The 20,031-nt window shown below is 41.0% G+C and overlaps 1 protein-coding gene across 1 annotated transcript in view; it reads right to left on the bottom strand.

The window, feature by feature from the left end:
• The window catches only part of SPIDR (scaffold protein involved in DNA repair), a 373,264-nt gene that overhangs the window by 298,661 nt on the left and 54,572 nt on the right, over positions 1 to 20,031 (bottom strand). The gene's annotated exons all lie outside the window — the stretch shown is intronic.

Genomic DNA, 20,031 nt, shown 5'->3' on the forward strand with positions numbered 1-20,031 from the left:
CAAGATGATCAAGATGATACACTCTACCCTTATCTACAGAACTCTTATAACAAATTCTATAGGGCCTTAATGTCGAGTGATCAAAAACTCAAATTTTCCTGCAATACTTGATTTTCCATGAAAATCAGAAAACGAAGATATGTCTGTATCCTCTGAAGAGAAAGGAAGGTTCTTCATATTCCAGAAGAAAATCTAAGATGTAAAATCATCCTACATTACAATCAACTTTCCTATAGGAAGAATCAAGAAGGAAATCTATTTCAGGATCCCTTATGTGCTCTGACATATACACATGTGTCCAGACATCTGGCAGTGCTCAGGTGACCATAGGCAGTCCTGGGGACAAGTAGAGACCTTGACCCATGGTGTTTTTCAAAGAAGAAAAGCTGACAACGTTTGGAACTACAATAGTATATATACCAACACAGTGACAACAAAAGTAGTATAAATGCTAATGTGTTATGGTAAATAATATAAAACAAAATGTACTACAAATGTACTCAAAAAGTCTTGAGTTCTCTATGTCTCATTCTCATCAACAGAAGTCTATGAAATTCCAGTCACACTAGAGTTAGTGTCTTAAAATAAAAATTAATGGGGTCATGGCATGTCTAGCATGCAAAATACTCTAAGTCAGATCCCCAGACTCATATGATGCCTAACTATGACTGGGTATAGCCAAAGAGATCCCCAATAATGCTGAGTCAGAACAGCATCATACTGTGCCAGACCCAGTTAACTAAACCATCCAGCCCATAGAGACTGACAAGTATTACCAAGAGTGGTTCCCAGACACTCCTGACACTGCCTAGGAGGTCCAAAAAGAAATTAAAAATTGGAGGGAAAATTACACTCAAAGTCTCTTTCATTACCTTCAATTGTAGACTAGAAAACTACGCTGTGAAATTGCAAAAAAAAAAATCAGTAAGAGGTTTGCTTGGTATTTCTCTTTGTGTGTAAGAGTGCCCTATATCCCATATCCTACCATGTGGTGGCAGGGATCAAATCTGTACTTCCTACAGGCAAAGAACATGCCCCAGTCATCTGAGCTATCTCCCCAGTCCCATCCTAACTTCTGAATTATAAAACAATGGCCGGGCTTAACACCCCGAATAGCCTATGAAAACAAAACATTAGAAACTTTTACATTAAATTAATGTAGCACTGTCGTCCCGTCCCCTTGTTCATCATTTGCTCAAGCAGGCACCAGTAACATTTCCATTGTGAGACTCACTTTACTGTTTTTGGCATATCGAATACACCATGGGGAGCTTGCCAGGATCTGCCGTGCGGGCGGGATACTCTCGGTAGCTTGCCGGGCTCTCCGAGAGAGATGGAGGAATCGAACCTGGGTTGGCCGCGTGCAAGGTAAACGCCCTACCCGCTGTGCTATTGCTCCAGTCCCCAAAGGAATGTAAAAATTATTTAATGTTACTGAGTAAACTCTTAGTAGACAGTCTGCACTAATGCCACCCCATGCTTAGAGACAGCTATAGGAAGAAAATATTTAAATGTGTTTGTGATTCACAGCACTGCTTCGGGGTTGACATAGGGCAAGTTTGTCTTTTTAAAAAACTCTTTTAGATATTGTGTTTATAATATTGTTAAAGTTTCACGCACACATCATTCCAACACCACATCCACTACCAGAGACCCACCTCCCCTCCACCCCAGTTCCAAAGGGACTGTTCCTGACCAACTCCCACCATCATAAGCTTGCTTCTGAGAACCAACTCTCTAATTCTGTTACTTCTGGGCATTTTTTGCTCAGATGTTTATTTTTAAATCCCACATGAGAGAGATCAATCTGTATCTATTCCTTTCCTACTGGCTCACTTCACTGAGCATGATGTCCTTTAGTTCCATCCATGTAGCAACAAATTGCATAATGTTGTCATTTCTTACAACTGCAGAGTATTCCATTGTGTATATATACAACTTCTTTTTTAAAAAATAATGTAGAAGTACTGCTATTTATTCAGCCACTGTATATGACTTCTTGATCCACTCATCTGTAGCTGGGCATTATGTTGTTTCCATATTGCCATATTTTGATTGTTTCCATATCTTTTTCTAAGTGATGCAATAAGCATGGCTTTGCAAATATCCTTTCAAATTAATAATTTTGTGCTTTGAGGCTAGATGCAAAGTGGTACTGATGGATCATATGACAGTTCTAGTGTTACTCTTTTGAGACAGGGAGAACCTAATTTTAAATCTTAATCCTACATTGAAAAATCTATTAGGTTCAATATCTAGTACCCAAAGTAAAATGAGAGGAACTCAGGAGTAAACATATATTGTAAATCTATCATTGTTTTACGTAGTAAATTTGGAAAGAAATGAGAAAATCTTTCAAATCTATTTCCTTAAGAACTATTAAAAATAAAATTGGACAGCCAAAAGGACTTTTGTTTGGGTGGATGTAGTGATTAAATTAACTTTTTAAGTTTTTGATAGATGTACTGTGATCTACCATACTGTTAATGATGTACATAATCCAAAGAACTTTTCCTATTGATATACTTCACAAATGAAAATGGCAACAATCACCAAGATGAAGAATAAAGACTGTCAGAGTAAAACATACTGTGAGGCACACACGTGTTAGTGACTGAAACATACTTGCTGAAAAGACAGATAAGCATGCCCAGAGTATCTATCACTGTAACTAGAAAACTGGACATAGTTGACGCATAAAAGTCAACTTCTTTCTTTCTCCTATTTCCTCCTGACTTTATTCCAAACTTTTTCAGAATTCCAAATTTATGGTGTCAGATTTCTTTCTTAGAAGTAGAAAACAAGAGCCCGAGAGAACAGTACAGGAGTTAAGATGCTCGCCTTGCATGTGACAGACCCCATTTTGAATCCCTAGCACCACAAATGGCCCAGTGAGCACTGTCAAGAGTCACTCCTGAGCAGAGAATCAGGAAGAGTCAGCCCCAAAGTACCACCAGGTATAGCCCAAACATCCCCTAAAATAAGTTGAAAATCAAAACAAAGCATTTATTTATGAAAATGAGTTCTCTTGTACTTGGTTCTTGTACTCTCCTTATTAAAAATTCCAAGTAAAACCAAACAAAAAAATCATATAGTAAGGAAATGAATGCCATCTTGCTCCACCATTCCACAGAATATAATTCATAACAAAAATGAAATGACAGAGTAAGAACAAGACAAAGAATTTTGGCTTAAACAAATTTCCTCTTTCCCTGTATTTGCTGACCCAACTAACCCCCAGATAAGTCCTTTTATCAAGCAGATATACCAGAGTCTAGGAGGATGCCTAGTGAAATTACAAGACATACACTGAGCAGAGCAGAGCACTGTGTCTCCCACACAGGCGAGATAAATACAGCATGTCCTAACAGGCAGAAGAGAAGTGGGTGTTGGGAAATGAAAATATGGTAGAATGATTTTTCCTCCCTCAGATCCAAAGACCAAGTGTAGAGGGGCCCATAAAGTGAAGGGAGACTCTAGGTAACAGACAAACAGGATGTAAGCTAGCATGTAAAGTTTCTAGTGTCCCCTTAGAGCTTAACTGATTATATCCATTCTTTCCCACATTTACTCATTTCCTGTCTACGTAAGAATCATTCAGCTTACAACACAGGGATATACTTTATTTTTTTCTGTCACTGTCACTGTCATCCCCTTGTTCATTGATTTACTTTAGCGGGTACCAGTAACATCTCTATTCCTCACATCCCTGAGATTTTAGCATCTTCTCCTTACTCGTCTTTCCCAACAACTGGAGGCTCTTTCAGGGTCAGGGGAATGAGACCTAGCGTTATTGGTTTTGGCATATCGAGTACGCCACAAGTAGCTTGCCAAGCTCCTCCCATGCAGGCGGGATACTCTCGGTAGCTAGCCAGGCTCTCCCAGAGGTATGTATAAATATATATAATATATATATATAAAACTCTCTATGATTTGTTGTCTACTGTCTGAACGCCATCAAATATGGTGTGGTAATTTATTTTTTATAATAGAAATATCTCATAATTCTCCACCAAGTGCACCTTTTACCAGCAGAATTTTTAATTTATGTGAGACAAAGCCAAGTTATTTCATAAGCAAAATAGATACTAATACCCAATTTAGCAAGGTCATTAGGGAAACTAAAAGAGAAAATATGTGTAAAACAAATTACTCAATGCCATAATATTTTAGGTAGGAACCCACAAAACAGCAACTATCATCATCATACAAAATTTTTTAAAGTTCAGCATATAAAACGTTTTAAAACTTATATACATATTGATTTTATGCACATATAACATGTGGCCATCTATATGCCACCAACCAAAGGTGCTCTATTCAGTAATGTTTTCCACTAGGATTTCATCTGGAAATATAGATGATCATATATCATAACCAAAATTTCAACCTACAGGACAAAACAGAATTATTAATGAGTAGTCTAAATTCAATTAAACTAAATCTGATTAAATTGATGGGTTCAATCATCACAATGATTACTGCTGCGCTTGCTCTTAGTATGCAGGAGGGTCAGGTGCAATCCTTAGCACCATGTAGTTCCTACGTGCCACCAGAAGTGATCCTGGAGCACAGAACAGAGACAGGAACAGCCCCTGTACACCACTATCCCTTCAGCCCAGACACCAAAGTAAAAACAAAACAAAAGATCATTCAATTGTTGTATAAAATCCTAATCATAAGGGCTGGAGCGATAGCACAGTGGGTAGGGCATTTAACTTGCACACGGCTGACCCGAGTTCAATTCCCAGCATCCCATATGATTCCCTGAGCACCACCAGGAGTAATTCCTGAGTGCATGAGCCAGGAGTAACCCCTGTGCATCGCCGGGTGTGACCCAAAAAGCAAAAAAATAAAAATCCTAATCATAGATTTTCAAATGACCAAGTCATGTGACTGTATGTACTTATACATTCTTTTAAACTTACTTTTCATAAGTATAGAATCTCTCCCCCAAAACAAATTTTATTTTAAGAAGCACAATTTATTAAGAATCCTAAACTATAACATGCAAGCTTCATTCGTGGTGGATAAGCAGTCACTGAATGAGAAATCATGTTCTCATTAACTCCAATCCCTTCACTTTGTCCTGTCACCCTCAGGGGTGTTACCCTCATTACATGTCTGATGTAAGTTAAGAAATATAAAGGAGTGAATACAGAATTTAAAAGTTTAACATCACAAGTTTTGTTTTCAGATTAACTGGATGGTTAGTTATATTTATTTTGCTTTTACCATAACTAACCATTAACTCATGAATATGTTAATCCTTTGCCATTTTTTAAAATATCTTGCAAATCTGTCTTGCTGCTTCTTCACTCACTTGTTTACTTGCTCATTTATGATGATCACTGTCCTCAGGAAGTTTACAGTCTCGGTGGGAAAGGGGCAGGAGGCAAGGAAAGCAATCATCAGGGGCCACAAGCAGAGCATAGTGGGTAAGGAGTTTACCTTGCACGCTCCCTGGCCCCACAGACCCCCGCAGAGTGATCCTTGTGAGCACAGCGAGGAGTAAGCCCTGAGCACAGCTGGATATGGTCCCCCCAAAAAAAAATTATTGGAAGTTCTAACAAAGGGCACTGTGGAGGCAGAGAGTCTGCTATCATAATGTAACACCCAAACCCTAATTGAACGAACAGTTACAACACGCCTCCTGAGGAAGGAGGAAAGCCGTCACACACTGCTCCCAACACTCAAAGGGGCTTTTTGGTTGGGTTTCTTTGGGGAGTAAGGGGTGGAAGGAAGGTGTCAGAGAGACAGTACTGGGTACTGAAATGCTTTTCATGCACATGGCAAATTCCCTCCTGATCCAATCCCCAATACCACTTATGGTCCTTCAAGCTCCGCCATGAACAGTCCCTGAGCACTGCTAGGTGTGACCCAACCTCTACCTCCCCCACTTCACACACACCCCAAAAAAAACAACATTCATACATCTTCTGAGAAATTCTTACAGATTCAATCTACATTAAGGTTTGCAATACTGTTTAGTGGTAGGATGAGCACACGAGGAGTATTTCTGTCAAAGGAAGAGTTAATGGGTAAAAAACTGGTTTATTCATGCTTCATTTAGAATCCTGGCCAATATAAACAATGCAGAAAAAAACTACCCAAAGAAATGCTTATATCTTTCTGATAACATGCTTGATATTAAATACTTAATTTTTATGTTTATAAAAATGTTTGTGATTTATGTACTATATCTATATTATTTTAATTTGGGGGGGCATACCCAGAGGTGTTCAAGGATTACTCGTGGCTCTGCACTTAGGAATTAATCATTTTCTTTCTTCCTTCCTTCCTTCCTTCCTTCCTTCCTTCCTTCCTTCCTTCCTTCCTTTCTATTTATTTATTTATTTATTTATTTAGGTTTGGGGCCACAACTAGCAGTGCTCAGGGATAACTCCTGGTTCTGTACTCAGGAATCCCTCCTGGTAGGCTCAGGGGACCATATCGGATGCCAGGGATCAAAACTGGGGCAGGTACATGGAAGACAAGTGCCTTACCTGCTGAACTATCTCTCCTAATTTATAATTATATAGACCCTAATTTATAATTATAAAATTGCACTCCCAGACCTAGATAGTCACACAAATATAACTGTGATTGCTACAAATTAATTGACTAAGTTAAGATGAACATGATGAACAGCTAAAAAAATTAGTGATAAAACACAAAAAGAAACATCAAACATTAGCCTAAAGGTCACGTTTTTCAATCGATCTCCTAAAGCAAGCCTTCTTTAAAACCTTCACAGGTATCAAGTTGGGCGTATGACGGCAGCAGAGTATGTGCCTGCATGTGAGCAGCACTGTGTTCACTTCCTGTACCAAAAACCAAAGCAAATAAAAAATGCTCCATCTATATCAATATAAACCTAATCACCTTAATTAAATGCTACAATAAATCAGGGGAGAAATTTATCTTCTGAGAACCTAGTCAACTAATTACATGGAAAGATATTTCACTCACTAATATACATATTTATAAACAAAACTTCTGGAAAAAATGTTTAAATACGTTATCACACACATCCTCTGCTGCCTGCATCAAAAATTTACGATTTATATTTTATCCTTTTTACTCTCCTTACATTTATTCTAAATGAAACCATTTTTTTCACTAAAACAAAAAACAAATGCTATTATTTTCAGGAAAAAATGTTCTAATCCTTAGCATACAGTATACACATTGCATTCTGAACACAAGAGCCAATGCATTGTCACATCTGAAAAACAAAGAAACAGATACAACCACTGATTCCAAATGAATGAAGATATAACTGAAGAGTCTCTTGCCTGCACGCCTGGCTGTCTTCTCCAGGGCCCCTCGGAGGGGATGGGCTCCAGCTTCCCTCCCCACCCCGAGCAGAGCTCCTGGCGGCCAAAGACCACGGGAACCTAGCTACAGCCATGCTCAAAGCCCCTCTCCACACAATCGGACAGGCCTCACGCATGAAGGTACCGGCAGAGGAACCCAGGTGTGTGTAATCCCATTAACGGCCAACATCCAGAGACTTAAAAGCCAGTTCCCTTTGTGGCCGAGGGATATCTTATAGCCTAGTTCTCCCTCTGGGAGAAACTGGCAAGCTTCTCAGAGTTTCCTGCCCACATGGGACAGCCTTGCAAGCTTCCCATGGTGTATTCATATGCAAAATCCAGTAACAGGCTGGATCTCATTCCCCTGACCCTTATAGTGCCTCCAGGGTGACATCTTTGGGAGGACGGAGTGGAGAGAGACTTCTAAGATCTCAGGGAAAGGATGAATGGAGAGGTTACTGAGCCCACTCGAGAAATTGACGATTAACGGGATTTCATGATAACTGTATAAATATGAATATAACTTACAGGTATACATTCCTATCAAACACTAAATCTCTCCTGCTTCTAATTCACCTTTTCCAATTTTTAATTACATATAACTAGAAAAAAATCTTTTCATTACACATTTCCTTTTTTTTTTTTTGGTGGTGATGGGGGAGAGGTGTTGGGGCCACAGCAAGGGTCATCAGGGCTTACTGCTGGTTCTGCAATAAGGGATAGCACTCCTGGCAGTTTCTAGGAATGATAAGGGGTGCCTCGGGTCGAACCCAGGTTTGCCACATGCAAGGCAGGTGTCCCACACTTGCTGTACTATCAAGCACCTTGCATGTTTTCTGTAGCAGTACAGAGTAAACCTTAAATACAGAAATTTACACAAGATACCTGTCTGACACTGTCAGGAAAACTGGTATCAATGCAGGCAAAGAAAGTCAACAAACAGACAAGGTGATATCATTAACAAAGATGGTTGTAGAAGAAGCCTTAAAAGAAAAAATATTGGCCAGGGATATGACAGTACCTTCCTTGTAAGCACGAGGCTTGTTCCCAACACTGCAACCCCCTCCCCAAATCCCAATTTTAAAAAAAAAAGAAAATACTATTTTCTAAAGGCTAGAGATGGAGCTCCAGTGCCTAGCATGTGTAAGACCCTAAATCTGATCCCTGGCACTACATGACCTCACCCCCCACTGACTATGGTGCTTGGTGACCCCAACTTCCAAATTCCAACTACAATTTTTAAGCTGTAGACACACACAAATACACATGTATGTAAATATACATGTGTATGTATATACACATATATGTGAAAAACAAAAGTACAACAGATTCTGCAGACCCACCTAACATGTAAAGACAAGAGAAGCATTCCTCATTCCATTCAGAACCTACTCTGAAACTTATCTGAATGAACTTGACCCTGGTTGGCAAAAAGCCAACAATCTTCCTCCCTGAATGACTTAAGAGAACACTGTGTTCTTGGCACAAGCACAAATAAAGGTGTTGAAATCCATGCTGAAAAGAAGCTCAACTTACACTCAAAACCGACTTTTAAATATAAGGATAAAAAGTACTTAAATATAATAAGGGACTTTCAGTGTTATGTACATATTTACTTCAGGTAATTTAATTTTTATCCTTCTTTCATTTAGGTCACTTGCAATTAAATACTTTCCTGAGCCATCACTGGCGCCCTCACTCAAGAAGGGTGAACCCACGGTCTGGCGCACCTCTTGTGCCTCCTTCTATAATAATGTACCTGGAAAATTCCAAAGCACCTTGGGCTGGCATATTAGGGAGGGACACTAAGTGAAACAAGAAACAATGCACTGACTCACTTCCTCAGAAAGCCTGAGAGAAAAATATGGGCTACAGTTCAGTTCTCTCACGCAATGCACTGAAAACAGGTAAGAAACTTATGTCATTCCCATACAGGTTATGTTACTCATCAACATAGGTAAGATGTAAATGAGAAGAAAAGCAAATAAAACACAAATTCATAGGTAATCTGTATATATAACCAAAATAAAGTATTAGGTTATTTTTCTTTCGGTTTTTTTTTCCCACCTTCTTTCCTTCTCCAAATTCCAGGTCTCCAAAAATGCCATCATATGTAGCATTATGACAGCTCATTATCAAAACAATTCACAATCTAAATCCTAACGCAATTCACAATCACCTCATACACTGGGGAAAATCTGCCCAGTTTTAGAGTGTTTATAGTGAACAGGAATCAAATAAGAATACATCAAAATCTATCGTGGTAGACTTTACCAATAAGGTGGCAAATGTTTACCCTTAATACCTCTATTTTTTTTTATCTCATTCGTTACCACTTTTACTAAATCTTCTATCTTCTAGAAACATATATCCAGTGTTTAGTCAGAGAAACAAGTTCACATGCTTTTATTTCCACTGTTGATATGTTTATGGTTTAGTCATGAAAATAGAAATAATCAGATGATATTTTCAACATACTATAAAGTTAAAGGATTTTAAAATACCTTTTTCAAAACTATAAAATACTTCAAAACTTACTTTTAACATTTCTTCAATCTGTTCAGAAAGTTTTAAGTAATATTAGCAAATGATGTACAATAAAATTAAAATATACATGATATATCACTGTATCACTGTCACTGTATCACTGTCATCCCGCTGCTCATCGATTTGCTCAAGCGGGCACCAGTAACGTCTCCATTGTGAGACTTGTTACTGTTTTTGGCATATCAAATACACCACAGGTAGCTTGCCAGGCTCTGCCCGTGGGGGCGAGATACTCTCGGTAGCTTGCCAGGCTCTCTGAGAGGGGAGGAGGAATCGAACCCGGGTCGTCTGCGTACAAGGCAAACACCCTACCAGATGTGCTATTGCTCCAGTAACTTTAAAAAATAGTGCCATTTTGGCACCCAGTGGCTTCTTATAAAAATGTATCTAGACTGTGAACTGAGCTACAACCCCATGCCGCCCAGGGAGGGGAAAGGATTTTCGTTCAACCTTCTCTTTCTATGCGCGACATGGCAGCGGCAGCAGCGGCGCCCACGTGGCATCTGCCATCTCCTAGAACTCACAACCCAGAGGTATGAGTTTGCAGTGACGTGGCTCGCAGGAGATCATGGGATGGGGGTGTTTCCAGCATGCTCCTCGCCCAGATGAGATCCAGAGCAGCTGCACACGAAACAGATCCTCTGCTCCTTAAAGACTATGATCCGGGAGGTCTACTAACCCATTTTGGCACCCTGCGGCTTCTTATAGAAATGCTTCTAGACTGTGAACTGAGCTAAAATATCAGAAATCTAAAACTCATATAATCTTCATTCTCAGCAATGAAAAACAAATTATCAAATGATGCCTTTTCAGTAGGTTTGATTGTTGGGGGAAAATTCCAAATAAAAATAGTGAGTTCTCTGCTGAAATATTGAAAGTATTCAAAGTATAGAGAGAATAAAGTGAAAATCATTAGCCACTCAGGTAGGGGGTAGGTGTGGGAGGGGGGTATATTGGGGTTCTTGGTGGTGGAACATGTGCACTGGTGAAGGGATGGGGGTTTGATCATTATATGACTGAGACTTAAACCTGAAAGCTTTGTAACGTCACGGTGATTCAATAAAATAAAATTTTTTTTAAAAATAGTTCTTTTCCCAAATATGATTACTCAGATAATACCTATAGATAAATAAGCAAATTTGTGAGGCTTCACTCGTGCGTAAGGTGAGGTCTCCGGACAGCCCGAGTGTCCGGAGAGTGGCCTGAAGTGTGGCGGTGGCTGGGTAGTGGAAGTAGTAGGGATTGGCCGGTGAGGTATTTATCTGGCTTGGGTAGGGTGGGGTGTCTGGGTTTGACCCCCTCCCTAAGGTGCCGGTCCCTAAGACTGGAGGAGGCAAACAGAGGATCTTGTTTCCGGACCTCGTTGAGCCCAGAGTCCAAGGTCGAAAAGTTCTGCTTACCTGGTTTTGTGGGGCTTCACTCGTGCGTGAGGTTCGGCCCAAGTGTCCAGAGAGCAGCCTGGATCATGGCAATGGCTGGATAGTGGAGGTTACAGCTCCAGAAGGCCAAATCTAAACGCTGGACATGGGATTCTCCCAGTGGACAGTTCCACAATGAAATTGACCACATCAAACACCTTCTCCAGATGGAGCCCTAGCGGCACTGAGCAGCAACTAACACGGCTCCAGCTTGCGGGACTGGGACACATCCGAGCCGCGGGGGGTGGGGGGGACACTGGAGTGGGGCGGAGCCAGCCCAAAATCCAAGTGGTCCGGGCTGCCGGAAGTCACGCCCTCGACCCACTCTCGACACCATCTTGCCACATTCAACAGAGAAGAGGCCAGGCATTCTGGTGAGCAACGCGGACAGAGAAATGCTCCGGACCCCAAAGAGGGCCAACAACACCGGGGAGCCGGACGAAGGAGGTGCAGCCACAACACCTTCTCCAGATGGAGCCCTGGCGACACTGAGCAGCAACTAACACGGCTTGCGGGACTGGGACACATCTGAGCCGCGCGACCTTTCCTAAAAACTGAAAACATGCAATCTTTTAATGGAAAACCAATTATCAAATGCTTCCTTAGTAGGGCTGTCTTTCTTTGGGGGAAACTCCAACAACAATAGTGAGTTTTGTGTTGCAATATGGAACGTAATCAAGGTAAAGAGAAAATGAAGTGAAATTCTTCAGTTATACAGTTTGGGGCGAGGGGGCGGGGGCTGTGGGTATACTGGAGATTTTGGTGGTGGAATATGGGCACTGGTGAAGGGATGGTGTTTGAATATTGTATAACTGAGACATAAACCTGAAAACTTTGTAACTTTCCACATGGTGATTAAATAAAAATTTAAAAAAATAAAAAAATTTAAAAAAAAAGAAATTGACCACATCATATTCAATTGAAGGTTTTGCCTGACCAATGTCGCTGTTGTCCCAAAATTCTGAACAGGATCGGACCACCATCTCCTTCATGTAAAATTCTACTTCACAGAGCGAGGAGAAAGGTCTGCAAAGTTTAAGAAGGGAACTCCCAGAATGACCACCAACTGGGAGCTCTTTGGCACTACTGCAGCAACGTGGGAAGATGCCGTCCTTGTCCTTGACATATCAACAAGGAATACGATCGACTGGTTCAGCACCTCCATGACTGCACAAAGAATGCCAAGAATGAGAAAGCTACAAACAGATGCCTGTCTTTGGAAACTCTCGAGCTCATCTGTCAACGTGTTTGGAGCAAGCCTCAGGCAACCACAAGTTAACGTCCGAGCTCGCAAAGCTGTGCAGAGAAGCAATAAAGGAAGACCTCAAAGAGAGAAGAACAGTAGTGTTGGCCGATGCAGCAGAAGCCGGGAAAAGTATTCGCAACACTCACCTGTCCTTCACCAACTACAAGACCAAGATGACTGCCCTTCGACATCTTGATGGATCTATCACATCTTCCAGAAAGGCAATGGAGAGGATTATTCACAACTCAGATCTCTTTGACAGCCACATCCACCTGCCCACATAGCAAATTCTGCAGGATGGATATGTCATCCCCAACATTCTCCCTTCCAAAATCTGACATGTCATTTTGTTGGTAAAGATGCATACAGACCCAGTCCGGAAAAGGTCAGACCCAAACACCTAAAGAATCTGCCGCCAGTACTCATCAATACACTGGCTCGGTTCTTCACATGCTACCTGTCTGAATGCAAGCTTCCGTCCCAGTGGAAAACCAGCTGGACCGTTCTGTTGTACAAGAAGGGAGATATCCATGACATCGGCAACTATCGTCCAATCTGCCTGCTGTCTATCGTCTACAAGTTGTTAACTCATGTCATCCTGAATAGAATAGGCAGAACACTAAATGAAGGAAAACCATGTGAGCAAGCCGGGTTCCGAAAAGGATTCAGCATGATCAACCATATCCACACGGTGTCCAAACTCATTGAAGTTTCGTGAGAGTTCAAGATGCCACTCTGTCTAACATTCATCGACTTAAAGAAGGCTTTCGAATCTGTTGAGACTGAAGCGGTCATCGAAGCCCTAGCCAAACAGGGCGTTCAAACTCAGTACATCAAGATCCTCTGCGAGCTGTATTAGAGATTCACCACCAGGATTTCACCATTCTACAAGGAAGTGATCATTGAGGTAAAGAGAGGGGTTTGGCAGGGTGATACCATTTCACCGAAACTCTTCAGTGCCATCCTCGAGAACATCATGTGACGACTGGAATGGGAAGGAATGGGAGTGAAGATAGACGGTTGGCAACTACACCACCTCCGCTTCACTGATGACATCGTTCTGATAATGCCAAACATTAGCCAAGTGGCACAAATGCTCGCCAACTTCAACTGCAAGTGTGGAAAGGTAGGACTGCAGCTGAACCTCAACAAGACGATGTTCCTGAAAAATGAACTAGTCCCTGATGTTCCATTTGCTCTCAACGGAACAAACATCTCTGAATGCAGCAGCTATGTGTACCTGGGTCGAGAACTCAACATGAGGAATGACTTGGCACCAGAACTGCACAGGAGGAAGAGAGCAGCATGTAACGCCTTCAAGAGCATTGAAGAAGTGGTTAAGAGAACGAAGAACCTCCGACTCTGGGCACATCTTTTCAATTCCACTGTTCTTCCTGCACTGATGTACGCCTCAGAGACCTGGGCCCTACACAAACAGGATGAGAATGCTATTTGGGTATCCCAAAGAGGAATTGAAAGAGCTATGCTAGGAGTATCAAGTCTCACTCAAGTGAGAGAAGGAATCCAGAGTTCCGACCTCCACTGACAATCAAGAATCAGGGATGCTGTCTTGTTTGCCAAGACATCAAAAATCAGATGGGCCGGACATGTAATGTGATTCAGAGACGACCGCTGGACTAGAGCTGTTACCAACTGGATTCCACGGGACGTCAAAAGACCGAGTGGCCACCCACCAATGAGATGGTCAGACTTCTTTGTCAAAACCCTGAATGAACAGTTTGAGGCTCTTCCTGTTTCTTGATCGAGCAGATATCATTGGGCTACACTAACATGCGACAGGGAAAAATGGAGACATTACTGGTGCCCACTCAAGCAAATCAAAGATCAACGAGATGACAAATGATACAAGTGATATAAGCAAATTGTACTTAAAAGTCAGCCTAGGGGCTGGAGCGATAGCACAGCGGGTAGGGCGTTTGCCTTGCACGCGGCCCACCCGGGTTCAAATCCCAGCATCCCATATGGTCCCCTGAGCACCGCCAGGAGTAATTTCTGAGTGCAGAGCCAGGAGTAACCCCTGTGCATCTCCAGGTGTGACCCAAAAAGCAAAAAAAAAAAAAAAAAAAAGTCAGCCTAGAACCAGTATTTTGCTATTAGTAGAAATCAATTCTGTATACTTCTTTGCTATAACTGACAAATAACAACATGTTCACTACTAAGTATGCTTCTTCCTAGAACCCCTTGGTGGAGAGACATAGAAAATTATATACAAACATGTTTATTTCTATTCTCTCATTAATCTATTTGGGAAGGAGGTGCTGGGAGCTACTCCTGGCTCTCCATTTGGGCATTGTCCCTATAAATTTCGGGGAACCATGCCGTGCTAGAGAACAAACTGGGTCAGCCACAAGCAAGACAAGTGCTTTAAGCCCCTGTACTCTGTAAGGTCCCATATCTACATTTTTTACTTAAGAAAGCATTTAAGTTCATATTATTAAACAGAGTTCCAATGCAACACCAAACACTTCATTTTAACATTTCCATTGCTTATTTGTAACTTCATTTTCTCCTGGGCTGGAGCGATAGCACAGCGGTTGGGCTTTCGCCTTTCACGCAGGCAACCCATGTTCGATTCCTCGCCCCTCTCGGACCCGGCAAGCTACTGAAAGTATGGAGCCCGCACAGCAGAGCCTGGCAAGCAACCCGTGCGTATTGGATATGCCAAAAAAACAGTTACAATAAGACTCTCATTGAGAGGCGTTACTGGTGCCCGCTCGAACAAATCGATGAGCAACAGGATGACAGTGACAGTGACATTTTCTCCTATATCTCAGACAGTGTACATTACTGAAAAAAATATAATACAGGAGAAGATATAATGATATTGCAAGCCCAATTATAGGGGAAAAATAACATCGTTTAAATGGCAATTTTCCTAAATCAAATAATCAGACTAAATAAAATCCCTACCCAAATCCCCAACAGCATTCTTCATAGAAGCAGATCCCCCAAACCCTAAGAGGTGCATGAATTCCCATAGGGCCTCAAATAGTTAAAGAAACCTTGAGGAAAAAAAATGGAAGTATCACATCTCATGACTTCAAACTATAGTAAAAAGTATAATGTTAGTATGGAATCAGGAAAACAGGACCTTCATTCACTGCTGATGGAAACGTCGACTGATCCAGCTTTCTAGAAAACAGTTTGGTGATTCTTAAAAAAACTAGGAATAGAGCTTTCATATGACCCAACAATTCCACTTCTTGTACTATATCCCAAGGTCACAAAACACAAAGCAGAAAAGACATTTCATTGGCACTCCTATATTCATTGCAGCACTATTTACAATAGCCAAACTCTGGAAACAACCCAAGTGCCTAAAATACACACTGAAATATTACTCAGCCATAAGAAAAGATAAAATCATGCAATTTGCTGCCACACGGATGGATCTGGAGAGCATAACACAAGTAAAGTTAGTCACGGAGAGGGACAAGCACAGAATGATCTCTTATACAAAGGAACAAAGCTGGGGAATAACTAATGCCCAAAGGCAACTGAAAGAAAGACTATGAGTGGGGCTGGAGAGATAGCACAGCGGGTAGGGCGTTTGCCTTGCACGCGGCCGACCCGGGTTCAAATCCCAGCATCCCATATGGTCCCCTGAGCACGGCCGGGGTAATTCCTGAGTTCAAAGCCAGGACTAACCCCTGTGCATCGCCAGGTGTGACCCAAAAAGCAAAAAAAAAAAAAGAAAGAAAGAAAGACTATAAGAATGGAGAACTGGTCTTCCATCGAAAGCTTGCCACATGTGGGCATGGGTACAAACAGGTCTGGGAAGGGAACACTATGACAATGGTCTCCCTGGAGGAGGATAGGATGCTGAAAGGAGGTAAAGTGATATTACATGATATCCACCAACAACAAAATTGTAAACTATAAGTTATTAAAAACAAAGAAAAAAGTGCTGGCATGTTGAGCTATTGTTCAGCTATGATTTGTTGTTTGTTATAGTAAAATATGACATTTAGTTTAGAAGTTTACTTTTTACTTAGTGGAGTTATTTGATAACTGTAAACATAATTTCTTGTAACCCCTTCACAAGGATGCCTACCAGTCACGAAGTAAAACAATGGCTTAGGGTCCACAAGAGTGACCTGGTTAATGAACAATACTTGATTCCTTTGTGTAATCACTTTTTCGCTCTTCTATATCAATGCTTGCTTCACTATGCTACATAAATTTGCTGGGTGCCAGGACATAGGCCCAGTGAGTTAAGCTAATTTACACCTGATAAATATCAATAAATGTGTACAGTTACATAGTATCAATCATAGTGAAGACACAGAATATTTCTATAAGCCGACAAAGGTCGGGTCGAGCCTCACACATGAGCAGCTGTGCAACAAATCACCATAAAGGGAAACATATATGTATGTGTGTATGTGTGTGTGTGTGTGTGTGTATACATATATGCCTCTTGGAGAGCCCAGGAAGCTACTGAAGAGTATCCTGCCGGCAAGGAAGAGCCTGGCGAGCTCCCCATGGCGTGTTCGATATGCCAAATACAGTAACAATAACAGGCCTCATCCCCTGACCCTGAAAACAGCTTACAATCATTGGGAAAAATGAGTAGAGAGGCTGCTAAAATCTCAGGGCTGGGACGAATGGAGGCATTACTGGCGCCCACTCGAATAAATCAATGAACAACGGGATGACAGTGATACAGTTAACCTATATTTCTGATCAACATTTTTTTGACATATCAGTTAATAATACTACTGAAGTCACTGAAATTTTTATAGATATCATAGTTTATAATACTATTAAAATTGCAGATTCCTTCATCACTGTTTCCAGACTCCTTCACCATTATTCCACAGACCCTTTCCTACACCCTCTCCCCTAGACCCCTTAGTTCCCAGTTCTATTGGTCATGTTTCATAGTTTGTTTGCATTAGAGATTTTGTTTCTTTATATTCTAAACATGAAAGAGATCATTTGCATTTATCTTTTATATTCTGACTCACTTTATTTAGCACAACACCACACAATTCCATCCAAGATTCAACAAATAGCATCATTTCATCTTTTCTCCTATCTGAGTTTCACTGTGTATATATACCACTCATCTATTGTTGGGCATTTGAGTTACTTCCAGATCGGAGCTATTGTAAAAAGTGCTCCAATGAATAAAGGTATACATACATCTTTTTGGATTCATGTTTTTATGTTCTTAGGATGTAACACCAGGAACTGAATCACTGGTTTACATGGAAATTTTATTTGTACTGCCTTCAAAAGTTATCAAACCATTTTCCCAAAGAGTTGAGCTATGCAACAATCTCACCAAGAGTTAATGAGAGCTTTTTCACCATACCCCTGATAGCACTTATTGCTTCCAGTCTTTTTCATACAAACCATTCTCCTTGGTGGAAGGTGAAATCTGATTGTTATTTTGATTTGCATCTCCCTGATTTTCAGTAATAAAGAATATTTTTTAGTGACCATTGGCCATTTTTATATCTTCTTTGAGGAAATATCTATCTTTCCTCCTCATTTTTTGATGTGGCTGTCTGTGCCAATGTTGAGCTTTGAGAGTGCTTTATATGTCTTGTAAATTAGTCCTTTGATATGGAATTGAAGGAGCTAAAGAAACCTTAGCAAACCATAGTAGCATAGTAGAATTTCACAAGGGAAAAACTGTATAGAGGAAAATGAAGACAAAATAGAGGCCAACATTGATATTGATAAGAAAGGCAAAAAAGGAAAGAGAAACCAAAAAAAGGAAGAAAATGTAAGGCATTTAAGGAACAAAGACAAGAAGAATCATCTCTGAAATACAGGAATGCCAGAAACTGAAGTAAAAGGGAAAGAGGAAGAAAGAGTGGTGGGAGAGATGATAGCTGAGAACTTCCCCACACTCTGGCGGGAAGTACTGGTGCAGATTCAAGAGGCCAAAAGAGCACCAAGCAAAACAGAACCAAACAGAATATCATCAAGACACACAGTAATCAAAATGGCAAAAGCCAGAAAGAGAGAGAAACTTCTTAAAGCAGCAAAAGAGAAGAGAAATCTTAAATATAAGGGAAATAACAACAGATCTCCCACATAAAGTGGTATAGGCAAGAAAAGAATGGAATGACATTCAAACTACTGAAACTTTCAACCTAGAGTCCACTAACCAGCAAAGCTCTCATTTAGATGGGAGAGAAGGAATAAAACATTCTCAGACAAACAAGAGCTGGTGACATTTGTGATAACCAAACTGGCCCTGAATTAACTACTAAAAGGCCACTTATAAGTCAAATATCCAGTTATAGAAGCAACAACCCCACATAGAAAAATGAAAACACAGCATTAACATCCCTGAATGTGAGCAGAGTAAGCTCTCCCATCAAAAGGCACAGAGTGTAGGATGGATCAGGAAACAAAATCCTCCCACTTGATGCTTACAGAAAACATCTAAAATCACAGGATAGACACAGGCTCAGAGTAAAAGCCTGGAGAGCAATTACACAAGCCAATGGAAAACAGAACAAAACAAAAAGTTGGGACAGTCATACTTATATCAGACCAAATTGCATTCAATCTAAAGAAAGTAGAGACAGGGAGGGACACAAATGTCCTCCCATCACATACACACATGCAAACTCCGCCCCCCAGGGAAATTCCAGTAGTCCCCACCCACATTTGCCATCTTGCCTTGGAGAAACAGCCCAGCACCACTTCTCCAAGAGAACCTGGTACAGCTGAATCTTCCCGGATAGACTGGTTCAGGAGGAGCACTCTGGGGCCTTCTTGGGATGGGTGCGTGAAGTTCCCCTTTCTGCCTGAGGGCACAGCCGCAAAAGCCATGCCCAACAGCTTCCAACTTCGAAAAGCCCAGTTCCACAACTGAACCCCATCAAACTGCCCAAGCCACCAAACTTTACCATAGCTAAAATTTCCTGAACCTCAAAATTTTATAGTACTGTCAGCCTATACAAGATGACTGCATATATGCCTGGAGAGTTGCAAAGAAGACCACCAAGCTCAATGAGCCTCAACCAGCACTGACCTGCACAGCAGGTCCTCAGTCACTATCTTTAGTAACATCATTGTGAGATATAACAGTTGTCACAAATTGACTCATTGATCCAAGATTTGATAATCCCATTTGCCTTTATGTTGCAACAAACAATATGACGTAATGTGATTGTGCCTGCAAAAAGGCAGGCTGAGATGGTGGGTGGGAAACTCGGGATATTGGTGAAGGAAAGGGCACACTAGTTGGAGGGTTGGTATTGGAACATTCAATGCCTGGAACAACCTTACAAACCAGTGTTATAATACAAAGATGTTTTAATGAACTGTCATAACAGGCTGTCTTCTATCCCTGTCAGGAGGTACTTAAAAAAGTAGAATGTTTAGGAAAAGAAAATCCATAATATGGTTTTATTGCTATTTATTCATAAGACAAAACAGTAAGGTCTGTTCAATCACAATAGCCAATCTGGAAAAATACCAAGTGCCCAAGAGCAAATGACTGAATAAAGAA

The sequence above is a fragment of the Sorex araneus genome, chromosome 2, assembly GCF_027595985.1.
Source record: "Sorex araneus isolate mSorAra2 chromosome 2, mSorAra2.pri, whole genome shotgun sequence".
NCBI lineage: Eukaryota > Metazoa > Chordata > Mammalia > Eulipotyphla > Soricidae > Sorex > Sorex araneus.